At 41.4% G+C, this 16,426-nt stretch overlaps 1 pseudogene; it reads left to right on the top strand.

Moving 5' to 3' along the window:
- The first annotated feature begins 259 nt into the window (after nt 1–259).
- LOC129627966 (olfactory receptor 1440-like) lies at nt 260–1,199 on the top strand (annotated as a pseudogene).
- Nucleotides 1,200–16,426: the final 15,227 nt, after the last annotated feature.

Below are 16,426 nucleotides of genomic sequence, written 5' to 3'. Positions count from 1 at the left end.
TTGGCAACATCTGTGTGTTTATGTGTGCACACATGTATGTGCAGAAAAACTGCAAAAATAAATCACAAACTATCAAGTGTGCTGAGAAATGGGATCCTCAATGTATTTTTAACTAATTTTATAGTTTCTTATATTGACTATGAATAATTTTTGTCCAAAAATATGAAACTTTATTCAAAACAAGTAGGTTTCATGATATTAAAATAGACAATCTTTACAACCCAAGAATCTTTCTGCAGTTTGAAGAAATTTCAAGACAATGGCTGCAGGAAGGAACTATACAACAGTCACCAAATTTATCCTCTTAGGATTTTCGGATTCTCCCAAGTTCAAGATTGCTCTCTTTGCCGTGTTCATGGGGACTTACGTCTTGACAGCAGCCTGGAACCTGGGTCTCACCATCCTGATTCGGACGGACTCCCACCTACATACACCCATGTCTGTCTTCCTCAGCAACTTTTCCTTCTTAGAGTTCTGCTATGTCACTTCCACAACCCCCAAAATGCTCTAGGACTTCTTCAGGAAGCCTGCACTCACCTCCTTTATGGGTGCACCGTGTGGCACTTCTTGTTCTCTAGCTGGGGTCTGACTGAGTGCTGTCTGCTGGCGGCCATGGCTTATGATTGCTACGTTGCCATTTGCAGTCCTCTGCTCTACACAGCCACCATGTGCCCCTCTCTCTGCGTGCAGACGGTGGCAGGATCTTTATAACTGGATTCCTTGGCTCATTCATTCAGTTGTGTGCCTTACTTCAGCTCCACTTCTGTGGACTACATGTTATCCATCACTCCTTCTGTGACCTGCCTCAATTATTAGTCCTCTCCTGCTCCGACACCTTCTTCCTACAATGATAAAATTCGTGACAGCAGTGATTTTTGGTGCGATCTCCATCTTAATCATCATGATAGCCTATGGTTACATCATTGTCACCATCCTGAAGATCAGCTCTGTTGAAGGCAGGGCCAAGGCCGTCAACACCTGTGCTTCCCACCTGACAGCAGCGATCTTTTTCTTTGGATCAGGTCTCTTCGTCTACACACACCCCAGAGCTGGCAATTCTCTGGGCTATGACGTCAGTCTCCTATACAGTGGTGATCCCCATGTTGAATCCTTTGATTTACAGTCTGAGGAACAAGGAAATCAAAGATGCTCTTAAGAGGTGTAAGAAGAAGGGAATGTTTTCCCATTGTCATGGTTAATTAAAGGTCTGGGAGCCTCATGACCTGTGGACTAGAAGTTTCTAGACTATGCAAGGGACGTGAATTTAACATTATTCAACAGGGTTTCAAGTGAGTCAATCCATCTAAATCCACACTGGCTCAGCGCCTTGCAAATCCTGCAGTTTCTTTAAGTCTTGATTGTTGACTCTCCTTTCTTACACCAGCAATGACTTCACAAAGCACTTGATATAGTAATTTTTATGTCCATATAACCTTCAATTTCTCAGTATTTGACCCTTGCATACTCTTTCAGAATTTCAGACTGCAGGCTGGAGGGGATGGGACTAAATACAAGGTCAGGAAAAAATGTTTCTCATACACAACATTGCAAGTAGAACAATGACCGCTTTGTCACAGACTGCAAACTCTCCAGGTGCCTAGGCAATTCCAGGGATGAAAGCACGGACGTGGAGAGGAGCATAACTTTACGCTTTGACATAACTCGCCTGCCGTGGAAAACACCATGCGCAGTGTAGTCTAGAATTCGTTTTCTGGGTTTCTGTTTTTAGCACCTAACATCAACAGTTGAACAAACAAGGGGATTTCCATGCTACTATGCTGACGGAGAAGGCAATGGCAACCCACTCTAGTACTCGTGCCTGGAAAATCCCATGGACAGAGGAGTCTGGTAGGCTGCAGTCCATGGGGTCGCTGAGAGTTGGACACGACTGAGCGACTTCACTTCACTTCACTTTATGATGACCTGGGAGAGCTAAAATACAAAGAAAAGAAGTGATCATTTGAATTCTGAAGTGGATTGAAAAGATTGAAAGTGAAAGTCGCTCAGTTGTGTCCGACTCTTTGCCACCCCATGGACTATACAGTCCATGGAGTTCTCCAGGCCAGAATACTGGAGTGGATAACCTTACCCTTCTCCAGGGGATCTTTCCAACCCAGGGATTGAACCCAGGTCTCCCACATGCAGACTGATTCTTTACCAACTGAGCCACGAGGGAAGCCCAATTGAAAGATTGCATTTTTGTTATTATGGCAGATTGGATGGTATAGATGTACCCACCACTGTAAAACAGCTAAAAACTTTGGACAGAATGGTTTTAGAAAATATTTTTAAATACACTTATGGGGGAGGAGCTAAGATGGCGGAGGAGTAGGATGGGGAGAACACTTTCTCCCCCACAAATGCATCAAAAGAACATTTAAACACTGAGTAGATTCCACAAAACAACTTCTGAACGCTGGCAGAGGACATCAGGCACCCAGAAAAGCAACCAATTGTCTTTGAAAGGAGGTAGGAAACAATATAAAATACAAAAAAAGAGACAGAAGAGGGAGGGACGGATCTCCATCCCAGGAAGGGGGTCTTAAAATGAGAGAAGTTTCCAAATACCAGGAAACATTCTCACTGCCGAGACTGTGCTGAGCCTTGGAAGCACAGAGGGCAACCTAACAAGGAGGAAAAATAAACAAACAATTAAAACCCACAGATTATGAGCCCTATGGTAACTTCCCCAGTGGAGAAGCAGCGCAGATGCCTGCACCCGCCACTAGCAAGCGGGGGCTGGGCAGGGAGGCACGGCGCGGGCTGCATCGCTTAGAGTAAGGATCTGGCCTGAATACCCGGAGTGCTATCCGAGCGAAATAATTTGGGCTAGCAGACCAGACTGTGGGATATCTACCACGCAAAAAGCCAGCCCTAACCGAAGACACCTCCAGGCCTGCACACGGAACAAAGGACTGAACAGAGATAGCCAGCTGCAGACCATCCCCCTCCGGTGACAGGCAGCCAGAGCTGGAAGGGGGCAATTGCAGCCCCAGAGAGACATTATCTACAAAACTGTAAGCAGGCTTCTTTGCTAACTAAGACTTCTTGGGGGTCTGGACGGTCAACATCCGCCTGAGAAGGTGTGCTGGTTGTACACCTAGATAACCGAGCGGCGGGGAGGCGATAAGTCGCAGCAACCCTGCTCACCAAACACCTCATCACCTGAGCTGCTTGGACCTGAGAAGGGCACAAAACGCAGGCCCAACTGAGTCTGCACCTCTGAGGACTACCGGAGTGCCTGAACCTGAGTGGCTTAGACCTGGGAGGTGCAAGCAGCCCAGGGCCGGCTGTGGATGGTTCCTGGTGGAGCAACCTAAAGCCTGAGCAGTGTGGGCAGGGAGGCTACACACGCCGTGAGCGGGGACAGGCCCAGTGTGGCTGAGGCACTGCAAGCACGTGCCAGTATTATTTGTTTGCAGCGTCACTCCCTCCCCACAGCGCAACTGAACAAATGATCCTAAAAAGCAAACAAAAAAAAGTGTCCTCCACTGTCCCCTTTGTGTCAGGGTGGAAATCAGACACTGAAGAGACCAGCAAACAGAAGAAGCTATAACAAAGGGAACCACCTTGGAAGCTACAGGCAATAGATTAAAACCCTGTGGTTAGTACCAACTACATAGGAAGGGGCCTATAGATCTTGAGAAATATAAACTGGACCAAGGAACTAGCCAAAACTGAACTGACCCCACAATACACACAGCAAAACCAAACAAAGTCCCAGATATATTTTTACTATTTTTACAACCATCCTTTCTTCCTTTTTAAAAAAAAAATTTTAAGTCCTCTATTACTCCTTTAATTTTCACTTTTATAACCTACTATTACTTTGCAAAAAAAAAAGACCCTAATTTTTTTAAAAAGTAAACTTCATATATATATATTTTATAATTTTTGTGACACTTGAAAAAAATTTTTTTTCTTCTTTTCTTTAACAGTGTATATTTGAAATTCCAAACTGTACTCTAGATTTTTAATTTTAGCTTTTTGGTATTTGTTATCAATTTTTTTACCTATATTTTCTTTATAATTTTTTGACTTTGTTTTTTCCTCTCTTTCTTTTTCTTCTTCTTTTCTTTAAAACTGTATCTTTGAAATTCCAAACTCTACTCCAGATTTTCAACTTTTTCTTTTTGGTATTTGTTATCAATTTTGTACCTATATTTTCTTTATAATTTTCGTGACTTTGTTTTTTTTTTTTTTTCTTTTTCTCTCTTTCTTTTCCTTAACATTGTAGTTTTGAAATTCCAAACTCTACTCTAGATTTTATATTTTTGCTTTTATGTGTTTGTTACCAATTTTGTACCTTTAAGAACCCAATCTTCAGGACCCATTTTTAACTAGGGAGCAAGATTACTGGCTTGACTGCTCTCTCCCCCTTTGGACTCTCCTTTTTCTCCACCAGGTCGCCTGTGTCTCCTCCCGAACCCCTCTGTACTCTACCCAACTCTGTGAATTTCTGTGTGTTCCAGATGGTGGAGAACACTTAGGGAACTGATTACTGGCTGGATCTGTCTCTCTCCATTTCATTCCCCCCTTTTATCCTCCTGGCCACCTCTGTCTCCTTCCTCTCTCTTCTCTGCTCTGTATAACTCCGTGAACATCTATCAGTGGTCCAGTTGTAGAGTGCACATAAGGAAGTGATTACTGGCTAGCCCACCCTCTCCTCTATTGATTCCACCTCATCTCATTTGGGTCACCTCTAACTCCCTCCTCCCTCTTCTCTTCTCCATGTAACTCTGTGAACCGCTCTGGGTGACCCTCACAGTGGAGAAACTTTTCATCTTTAACCTAGATGTTTTATCAATGGTGCTGTATAGAAGGAGAAGTGTTGAGACTACTGTAAAAATAAGACCGATAACTGGAAGCAGGAGGCTTAAGTCCAAACCCTGACTCCAGGGAACTCCTGACTCCAGGGAACATTAATTGACAGGAGCTCATCAAACGCCTCCATACCTACACTGTAACCAAGTACCATACAAGGGCCGACAAGTTCCAGGGCAAGACATATGAAGCAACACAGGAACACAGAGCTGAGCTCCAAGATACAGGCTGCCCAAATTCACCCCAAAACCATAGACATCTCATAAGTCATTACTGGACACTTCATTGCACTCCAGAGAGAAGTAATCCAGCTCCACCCACCAGAACACAGACACAAGCTTCCCTAACCAAGAAACCTTGACAAGCCACCAGTACAAACCCACACACAGTGAGGAAACTCCACAATAAAGAGAACTCCACAAACTGCCAGAATACAGAAAGGACACCCCAAACTCAGCAATTTAAACAAGATGAAGACACAGAGGAATACCCAGCAGGTAAAGGAACAGGATAAATGCCCACCAAGCCAAACAAAATAGGAAGAGATAGGGAATCTACCTGATAAAGAATTCCGAATAATGATAGTGAAATTGATCCAAAATCTTGAAATCAAAATGGAATCACAGATAAATAGCCTGGAGACAAGGATTGAGAAGATGCAAGAAAGGTTTAACAAGGACCTAGAAGAAATAAAAAAGAGTCAGTATATAATGAATAATGCAATAAATGAAATCAAAAACACTCTGGAGGCAACAAATAGTAGAATAACAGAGGCAGAAGATAGGATTAGTGAATTAGAAGATAGAATGGTAGAAATAAATGAATCAGAGAGGATAAAAGAAAAACGAATTAAAAGAAATGAGGACAATCTCAGAGACCTCCAGGACAATATTAAACGCTACAACATTCGAATCATAGGGGTTCCAGAAGAAGAAGACAAAAAGAAAGACCATGAGAAAATACTTGAGTTGATAATAGTTGAAAACTTCCCTAAAATGGGGAAGGAAATATCACTCAAGTCCAAGAAACCCAGAAAGTCCCAAACAGGATAACCCCAAGGTGAAACACCCCAAGACACATATTAATCAAATTAACAAAGATCAAACACAAAGAACAAATATTAAAAGCAGCAAGGGAAAAACAACAAATACCACACAAGGGGATTTCCATAAGGATAACATCTGATCTTTCAATAGAAACTCTTCAAGCCAGGAGGGAATGGCAAGACATACTTAAAGTGATGGAAGAAAATAACCTACAGCCCAGATTATTGTACCCAGCGAGGATCTCATTCAAATATGAAGGAGAAATCAAAAGCTTTACAGACAAGCAAAAGCTGAGAGAATTCAGCACCACCAAGCCAGCTCTCCAGCAAATACTAAAGGATATTCTCTAGACAGGAAACACAAAAATGGTGTATAAATTCGAACCCAAAACAATAAAGTAAACGGCAACGGGATCATACTTATCAGTAATTAACTTAAACGTAAATGGGTTGAATGCCCCAACCAAAAGACAAAGACTGGCTGAATGGATACAAAAACAAGACCCTACATATGCTGTTTACAAGAGACCCACCTCAAAACAGGGGACACATACAGACTGAAAGTGAAGGGCTGGAAAAAGATTTTCCATGCAAATAGGGACCAAAAGAAAGCAGGAGTAGCAATACTCATATTAGATAAAATAGACTTTAAAACAAAGGCTGTGAAAAGAGACAAAGTCGGTCACTACATAATGATCAAAGGATCAATCCAAGAAGAAGATATAACAATTATAAATATATATACACCCAACACGGGAGCACAGCAATATGTAAGCAAATGCTAACAAGTATGAAAGGAGAAATTAACAATAAAACAATAATAGTGGGAGATTTCAATACCCCACTCACACCTATGGATAGATCAACTAAACAGAAAATTAACAAGGAAACACAAACTAAATGATACAATAGACCAGTTAGACCTAATTGGTATCTATAGTACATTTCACACCAAAACAATGAATTTCACCTTTTTCTCAAGCACACACGGAATCTTTTCCAAGATAGATCACATCCTGGGCCATAAATCTAGCCTTGGTAAATTCAAAAAAAATAGAAATCATTCCAAGCATCTTTTCTGACCACAATGAAGTAAGATTAGATATCAATTACAGCAGAAAAACTATTAAAAATTCCAACACATTGAGGGTGAACAACACGCTGCTGAATAACCAACAAATCACAGAAGAAATCAAAAAAGAAATCAAAATTTGCATAGAAACAAATGAAAATGAAAACACAACAACTCAAAACCTGTGGGACACTGTAAAAGCAGTGCTAAGGGGAAAGTTCATAGCAATGCAGGCATACCTCAAGAAACAAGAAAAAAGTCAAATAAATAACCAAACTCTACACCTAAAGCAACTAGAAAAGGAAGAAATGAAGAATCCCAGGGTTAGTAGAAGGAAAGAAATCTTAAAAATTAGTGCAGAAATAAATGCAAAAGAAACAAAAGAGACCATAGCCAAAGTCAACAAAGCCAAAAGCTGGTTCTTTGAGAGGATAAATAAAATTGACAAACCATTAGCCAGACTCATCAAGAAACAAAAGGAGAAAAATCAAATCAATAAAATTAGAAATGAAACTGGAGAGATCACAACAGACAACACAGAAATACAAAGGATCATAAGAGACTATTATCAGCAATTATATGCCAATAAAATGGACAACGTGGAAGAAATGGACAAATTCTTAGAAAAGTACAACTTTCCAAACCTGAACCAGGAAGAAATAGAAAATCTCAACAGATCCATCACAAGCACAGAAATTGAAACTGTAATCAAAAATCTTCCAGCAAACAAAAGCCCAGGGACAGATGGCCTCACAGCTGAATTCTACCAAAAATTTAGAGAAGAGCTAATACCTATCCTCCTCAAACTCTTCCAGAAAATTGTAGAGGAAGGTAAACTTCCAAACTCATTCTATGAGGCCACCATCACCCTAATACCAAAAACTGACAAAGATGCCACACACACACACACACACACACACACACACACACAAAATACTGGCCAATATCACTGATGAACATAGATGCAAAAATCCTCAACAAAATTCTAGCAATCAGAATCCAACAACACATTAAAAAGATCATACACCATGACCAAGTGGGCTTTATCCTAGGGATGCAAGGATTCTTCAATATCTGCAAATCAATCAATGTAATACACCACATTAACAAATTGAAAAATAAAAACCATATGATTATCTCAATAGATGCAGAGAAAGCCTTTGACAAAATTCAACATCCATTTATGATCAAAACTCTCCAGAAAGCAGGAATAGAAGGAACATACCTCAACATAATAAAAGCTATATATGACAAACCCACAGCAAACATTATCCTCAATGGTGAAAAATTGAAAGCATTTCCTCTAAAGTCAGGAACAAGACAAGGGTGCCCACTTTCACCATTACTATTCAGCATAGTTTTGGAAGTTTTGGCCACAGCAGTCAGAACAGAAAAAGAAATAAAAGGAATCCAAATTGGAAAAGAAGAAGTAAAACTCTCACTGTTTGCAGATGACATGATCCTCTACATACAAAACCCTAAAGACTCCACCAGAAAATTACTAGAATTAATCAATGACTATAGTAAAGTTGCAGGATATAAAATCAACACACAGAAATCCCTTGCATTCCTATACACTAATAATGAGCCAACAGAAAGACAAATTAAGGAAACAATTTCATTCACCTTTGCAACAAAAAAATAAAAACTTAGGAATATATCTACCTAAAGAAACTAAAGACCTATATATAGAAAACTATAAAACACTGGTGAAAGAAATCAAAGAGGACACTAATAGATGGAGAAATATACCATGTTCATGGATTGGAAGAATCAATATAGTGAAAATGCATATACTACCCAAAGCAATTCATAGATTCAATGCAATTCCTATCAAGCTACTAATCGTATTCTTCACAGAGCTAGAACAAATAATTTCACAATTTGTATGGAAATACAAAAAACCTCGAATAGCCAAAGCAATCTTGAGAAAGAAGAATGGAACTGGATGAATCAACCTGCCTGACTTCAGGCTCTACTACAAAGCCACAGTCTTCAAGACAGTATGGTACTGGCACAAACAGAAATATAGATCAATGGAACAAAATAGAAAGCCCAGAGATAAATCCACGCACATATGGACACCTTATCTTTGACAAAGGAGGCAACAATATACAATGGTTTAAAGACAATCTCTTTTAACAAATGGTGCTGGGAAAACTGGTCAATCACTTGTAAAAGAATGAAACTAGAGCACTTTCTAACACCATACACAAAAATAAACTCAAAATGGATTAAAAATCTAAACGTAAGACCAGAAACTATAGAACTCCTAGAGGAGAACATAGGCAAAACACTCTCCGACATAAATCACAGCAGGATCCTCTATGACCCACCTCCCAGAATATTGGAAATAAAAGCAAAAATAAACAAATGGGACGTGATTAAACTTAAAAGCTTCTGCACAACAAAGGAAACTATAAGCAAGGTGAAAAGACAGCCTTCAGAATGGGAGAAAATAATAGCAAATGAAGCAATGGACAAACAACTAATCTCAAAAATATACAAGCACTCCTACAGCTCAATTCCAGAAAAACAAATGACCCAATCAAAAAATGGGCCAAAGAACTAAATAGACATTTCTCCAAAGAAGACATACAGATGGCTAACAAACACATGAAAAGAGGCTCAACACCACTCATTATCAGAGAAATGCAAATCAAAACCACTATGAGGTACCATTTCACGCCAATCAGAATGGCTGCGATCCAAAAGTCTACAAGCAATAAATGCTGGAGAGGGTGTGGAGAAAAGGGAACCCTCTTACACTGTTGGTGGGAATGCAAACTAGTACAGCCACTATGGAGAACAGTGTGGAGATTCCTTAAAAACTGGAAATAGAACTGCCTTATGATCCAGCAACCCCACTGCTGGGCATACACACTGAGGAAACCAGAATTGAAAGAGACATGTGTACCCCAATGTTCATCACAGCACTGTTTATAATAGCCAGGATGTGGAAGCAACCTAGATGTCCATCAGCAGATGAATGGATAAGAAAGCTGTGGTACATATGCACAATGGAGTATTACTCAATCATTAAAAAGAATACATTTGATTCAGTTCTAATGAGGCGGATGAAACTGGAGCATATTGTACAGAGTGAAGTAAGCCAGAAAGAAAAACACCAATATAGTATACTAATGCATATATATGGAATTTAGAAAGATGGTAACAATAACCCTGTATACGGGACAGCAAATGAGACACTGATGTATAGAACAGTCTTTTGAACTCTGTGGGAGAGGGAGAGGGTGGGATGAATTGGGAGAATGGCATTGAAATATTTATAATATCATATATGAAACGAGTCGCCAGTCCAGGTTCGATGCATGATACTGGATGCTTGGGGCTGGTGTACTGGGATGACGCAGAAGGATGGTATGGGGAGGGAGGGGGGAGGAGGGTTCAGGATGGGGAATACATGTATACCTGTAGTGGATTCATTTTGATATATGGCAAAACCAATACAATATTGTAAATTTAAAAATAAAATAAAATAAAAAATAAATACACTTATGATCCTGAAAGATGATGCTGTGAAAGTGCTGCATTCAATATGCCAGCAAATTAGGAAAATTCAGCAATTGCCACAGGACTGGAAAAGCTCAGTTTTCATTCCAATCCCAAAGAAAGGCAATGCCAAAGAATGGTCAAACTACCGCACAATTGCACTCATCTCACACGCTAGTAAAGTAATGATCAAAATTCTCCAAGCTAGGCTTCAGCAATATGTAAACCATGAACTTCCTGATGTTCAAGCTGGTTTTAGAAAAGGCAGAGGAACCAGAGATCAAATTGCCAACATCCGCTGGATCATGGAAAAAGCAAGAGAGTTCCAGAAAAGCATCTATTTCTGCTTTATGGACTATGCCAAAGCCTTTGACTGTGTGGATCACAATAAACTGTGGAAAATTCTGAAAGAGATGACCTGACCTGCCTTTTGAGAAATCTGTATGCAGGTCAGGAAGCATCAGTTACAACTGGCCATGAAACAACAGACTGGTTCCAAATAGGAAAAGGAGTACATCAAGGCTGTATATTGTCACCCTGCTTATTTAACTTCTATGCAGAGTACATCATGAAAAACGCTGGGCTGGAAGAAGCACAAACTGGAATAAGATTACCGGGAGAAATATCAATAACCTCAGATATGCAGATGACACCATCCTTACGGCAGAAAGTGAAGAGGAACTAAAAAACATCTTGATGAAAGTGAAAGAGGAGAGTGAAAAAATTGGCTTAAAGCTCAACATTCAGAAAATGAAGATCATGGCATCTGGTCCCATCACTTCATGGGAAATAGATGGGGAAACAGTGGAAACAGCATCAGACTTTATTTTTTGGGGCTCCAAAATCACTGCAGATGGTGACTGCAGCCATGAAATTAAAAGACACTTGCTCCTTGGAAGGAAAGTTATGACCAACCTAGACAGCATATTAAAAAGCAGAGACATTGCTTTGCCAGCAAAGGTCCATCTAATCAAAGCCATGGTTGTTCCAGTGGTCATGTATGGATGTGAGAGTTGGACTATAGACAAAGCTGAGTGCTGAAGAATTGATGCTTTTGAACTGTGGTGTTGGTGAAGACTCTTGAGAGTCCCTTGGACAGCAAGGAGATCCAACCAATCCATCCTAAAGTAAATAAGTCCCGAGTATTCATTGGAAGGACTGATGTTGAAGCTGAAAATCCAATCCTTTGGCCACCTGATGTGAACAGCTGACTCATTTGAAAACACCCTGATGCTGGGAAAGATTGAAGGCAGCAGGAAAAGGGAACGACAGAGGATGAGATGATTGGACGTCATCACTGACTCAATGAACATGAGTTTGAGTAAACTCCGGGAGTTGGCGATAGACAGGGAAGCCTGGCATGCTGCAGTCCGTGAGGTCGAAAAGATCAGACACGACCGAGCAACTGAACTGATACTGATACTGATCAAAGTCTATTTTGTGGTGAGGACATGACCCAGGCGCTGAGGCTGGGGTGCAGATGCTGCTGGCCGGGAGTGGTTGATACGATTGCTTCCTTGGTTTCTTGGCCAAGAGCAGCATTAGGATGGCTTCTCTTCTTCCCTTGATTCTCAGGCCAGGCTTATGAGCTGAGCAGGACTGAGTACTCCATCCAGCAGGAGGTAGGGCTGAGAATTAACTTCATAACCTGGACAGGGCTGCAGAATGTGCTCCAAGGCTGTCGTGAACCACTAACTGGGAACCCAAATCAGAAGAACTGTACACCGAGTTCCTTGGTCACGTGGGGGCATGGCTTTGCTCTGCAGAGAGGCAGAGAGGTTGGGCTCTCTGCTCACACGCTACTGTAAGCAGGGCTGTGCGATGGGCTATGCAGTTTCCCAAATGCTCAGTTAGTTCTCCTGGACGGTGGGGCTGAAGGTTGTGTTCAGAGTGGTTAGGACTATACATTATTCTTCTTGCCTGGACACGACCACAGAACAGGCCCACGACTGGCAAGGCTCCTTGTTTGGGAAACACATTAGGAAGAACTGCACACAAAGTTTTCTGGCCAGATGGAGCCATGCAAATGGGCAGAGCTCCCGTCTGGACAGTACTCAAGTGCTCCTGGGTGATGGAATTTTCTGAGTGTTCTAGCCATGATTGAATAACCTCAGTAGTAGATGGGGTTATGAATGATAGGTGCAGGCAAAGAGGCTCCCAGAAGGCAAGGCTCATTTTTCAGAGTGCCAAATCAGGCAAAACTGCTGGAACTCAGTCTGCCAAGATCCAAGCCCTGACTGTTCCAAGGCGGGTCTCCCTTCTCTGTTGCAGTGTGATTCTCAGTAGTCACACCACACAGATTCCTGCATGGTTTCTAGGACATGAGACCAGAGTGGGTCTTCCTAAGAACTGACCCGTAATGCCGGGGGAGCTGGAGGTCCACGGTGGGCTCTCTCTCTTTTCCATAAAGAAACCATAGCCCGAGAAGGGTCCTCTTGCTGTAGCTAGGGGAGGGGCAATACAGTCAAACTTATCTGGTCCTTTACCCATCTAATGTGGTTTTTCTCCATCTCTCTAGTTCAGCCTCATTCCTGTGCTTTAGGATTTTTTCATTGGTACGTGCCTATAAACAACTGCTAATTATTTTTGTGGTGGTGCGTCCCTGGTAGCTCAGCTGGGAAAAAGTCCACATGCAATGCAGGAGACCCTGTTTCGATTCCTGGAACAGGAAGTTCCTCTGGAGAAGGGATAGGCTACCACGCCAGTATTCTGGCCTGGAGAATTCCACGGATAGAGGAGCCTGGCAGGCTATAGTCCAGGGGGTCACAGAGAGTCAGACATGGCTGAGTGACTTTCACTTTTCTTTTTTCTGGTGAGGGGAACTGAAGTCAGGAATGACCTATGTTGTCATCTTGATTATGTCACCAAGAACTAAATCTCTGAGTTGGAACTTATTGTTTCCTTGTTGTTGTTCAGTTGCTCAGTCATGTCTGACTCTGCAACCCCATGGACTGCAGCACACCAGGCCTCCCTGTCCTTCACTGTCTCCTGGCATTTGCTCAGCCTCATGTCCATTGAACTAATGGTGCCTAACATGCAGAATATTCAAATATTAGGACAATAATTGGGGCTAGTAGTGAGATATACTAGGCTCCCTTTAGAACAGTTTGTACGAGGCTTCCCTAAGAAGACTGATTTTGTAACTATTGGGCACACATGCTTTGCTCTACTAAATTATATCGGGAATATAAATTAAGATAAATTTCCAGATTATTTTGGAAATGATGTGTTGAATATAAATGTAAAAAATTGAGATGTTGTTATAAACAGGGTAGTTTTTTATATATCCACTAACTTTGCTTTTAATATAAATTTATTTATTTTAACTGGAGGCTAATTACTTTACAATATTGTAGTGGTTTTGCCACACATCAACATGAAAACACCAAAGGTGTACACGTGTTCCCCATCCTGAACCCCGCTCCTACCTCCCTCCCCATATCATCCCTCTGGGTCATCCATCCCAGTGCACCAGCCCCGAGCATCCTGTATCATGCATTGAACCTGGACTGGTGATTTGTTTCACATATGATATTATACATGTTTCAATGCTATTCTCCCAAATCATCCCACCCTCTCCCACAGAGTCCAGAAGACTGTTCTATACATCTGTGTCTCTTTTGCTGTCTCGCATACAGGGTTATCATTACGATCTTTCTAAATTCCATATATATGCGTTAGTATACTGTATTGGTGTTTTTCTTTCTGGCTTACTTCACTCTGTATAATAGGCTCCAGTTTCATCCACCTCATTAAAAAGGATTCAAATGTATTTTTTTCAATGGCTGAGTAATACTCCATTGTTTATATGTACCACAGCTTTCTTATCCATTAGTCTGCTGATGGACTTCTAGGTTCTTTCCATGTCCTGGCTATTATAAACAGTGTTGCAATGAACGTTGGGGTTCACGTGTCTCTTTCAATTCTGGTTTCCTTGGTGTGTATGCCCAGCAGTGGGATTGCTGTGTTGTATTGCAGTTCTATTTCCAGTTTTTTAATGAATCTCCACACTGTTCTCCATAGTAGCGATACTAGTTTGCTTTCCCACCAAAGGTGTAAGAGGGTTCCCTTTTCTCCACACCCTCTCCAGCATTTATTGCTTGTAGACATTTGGATTGCAGCCATTCTGACTGGCGTGAAATGATACCTCATAGTGGTTTTGATTTGCAGTGGCTGCTCTTTGCTGGAGCAGCCTTGAAGAGATACACCACACACAAGGTAAGAGAAACCCAAGTACGATGGTAGGTGTTGCAAGAGAGCATCAGAGGGCAGAAACACTGGAACCATACTCACAGGAAATTAGTCAATCTAATCACACTAGGACCACAGCCTTGTCTAACTCAATGAAACGAAGCCATGCCTGTGGGGCAACCCAAGACGGGCGGGTCATGGTGGAGAGGTCTGACAGAATGTGGTCCACTGGAGAAGGGAATGGCAAACTACTTCAGTATTCTTGCCTTGAGAACCCCATGAACAGTATGAAAAGGCAAAATGATAGGATACTGAAAGAGGAACTCCCCAGGTCAGTAAGTGCCCAATATGCTACTGGAGATCAGTGGAGAAATAAACCCAGAAAGAATGAAGGGATGGAGCCAAAGCAAAAAGAATACTCAGCTGTGGATGTGACTGGTGATAGAAGCAAGGTCCGATGCTGGAAGAGCAATATTGCATAGGATCCTGGAATGTCAGGTCCATGAATCAAGGCAAATTGGAAGTGGTCAAACAAGAGATGGCAAGAGTGAATGTCGACATTCTAGGAATCAGCGAACTGAAATGGACTGGAATGGGTGAATTTAACTTAGATGACCATTATATCTACTACCGCGGGCAGGAATCCCTCAGAAGAAATGGAGTGGCCATCATGGTCAACAAAAGAGTCAGTAATGCAGTACTTGGATGCAATCTCAAAAACCACAGAATGATCTCTGTTCGTTTCCAAGGCAAACCATTCTATATCACAGTAATCCAAGTCTATGCCCCAACCAGTAACGCTGAAGAAGCCAAAGTTGAAAGGTTCTCTGAAGACCTACAAGAATTTTTAGAACTAATACCCAAAAGAGATATCCTTTTCATTGTAGGGGGCTGGAATGCAAAAGTAGGAAGTCAAGAAACACCTGGAATAACAGGCAAATTTGGCTTTGGAATACAGAATGAAGCAGGGCACAAACACCCTCTTCCAACAACACAAGAGAAGATTCTATACATGGACATCACCAGATGGTCAACACCAAAATCAGATTGATTATGTTCTTTGCAGCCAAAGATGGAGAAGCTCTATACAGTCAACAAAAACAAGAGCAGGAGCTGACTGTGGCTCATATCATGAACTCCTTATTACCAAATTCAGTCTGAAATTGAAGAAAGTAGGGAAAACCACTAGACCATTCAGGTATGACCTAAATCAAATCCCTTATGATTATACAGTGGAAGTGAGAAATAGATTTAAGGGCCTAGATCTGATAGATAGAGTGCCTGATGAACTATGGAATGAGGTTCATGACATTGTACAGGAGACAGGGATCAAGAGCATCCCCATGGAAAAGAAATGCAAAAAAGCAAAATGGCTGTCTGGGGAGGCCTTACAAGTAGCTGTGAAAAGAAGAGAAGCAAAAAGCAAAGGAGAAAAAGAAAGATATGAGCATCTGAATGCAGAGGTCCAAAGAATAGCAAGAAGAGATAAGAAAGCCTTCCTCAGCGATCAATGCAAAGAAATAGAGGAAAACAACAGAATGGGAAAGACTAGAGATCTCTTCAAGAAAATTAGAGATACCAAGGGAACATTTCACGCAAAGATGGGCTCGATGAAGGATAGAAATGGTATGGACCTAACAGAAACACAAGATATTAAGAAGAGGTGGGAAGAATACAGAGAAGAACTGTAAAAAAAGATCTTCATGACCCAGATAATCACAATGATGTGATCACTGACCTAGAGCCAGACATCCTGGAATGTGAAGTCACGTGGGCCTTAG

This window comes from Bubalus kerabau, chromosome 15 (assembly GCF_029407905.1).
Source record: "Bubalus kerabau isolate K-KA32 ecotype Philippines breed swamp buffalo chromosome 15, PCC_UOA_SB_1v2, whole genome shotgun sequence".
Lineage (NCBI taxonomy): Eukaryota > Metazoa > Chordata > Mammalia > Artiodactyla > Bovidae > Bubalus > Bubalus kerabau.
This window is presented reverse-complemented; position numbering and strand designations above follow the sequence as displayed.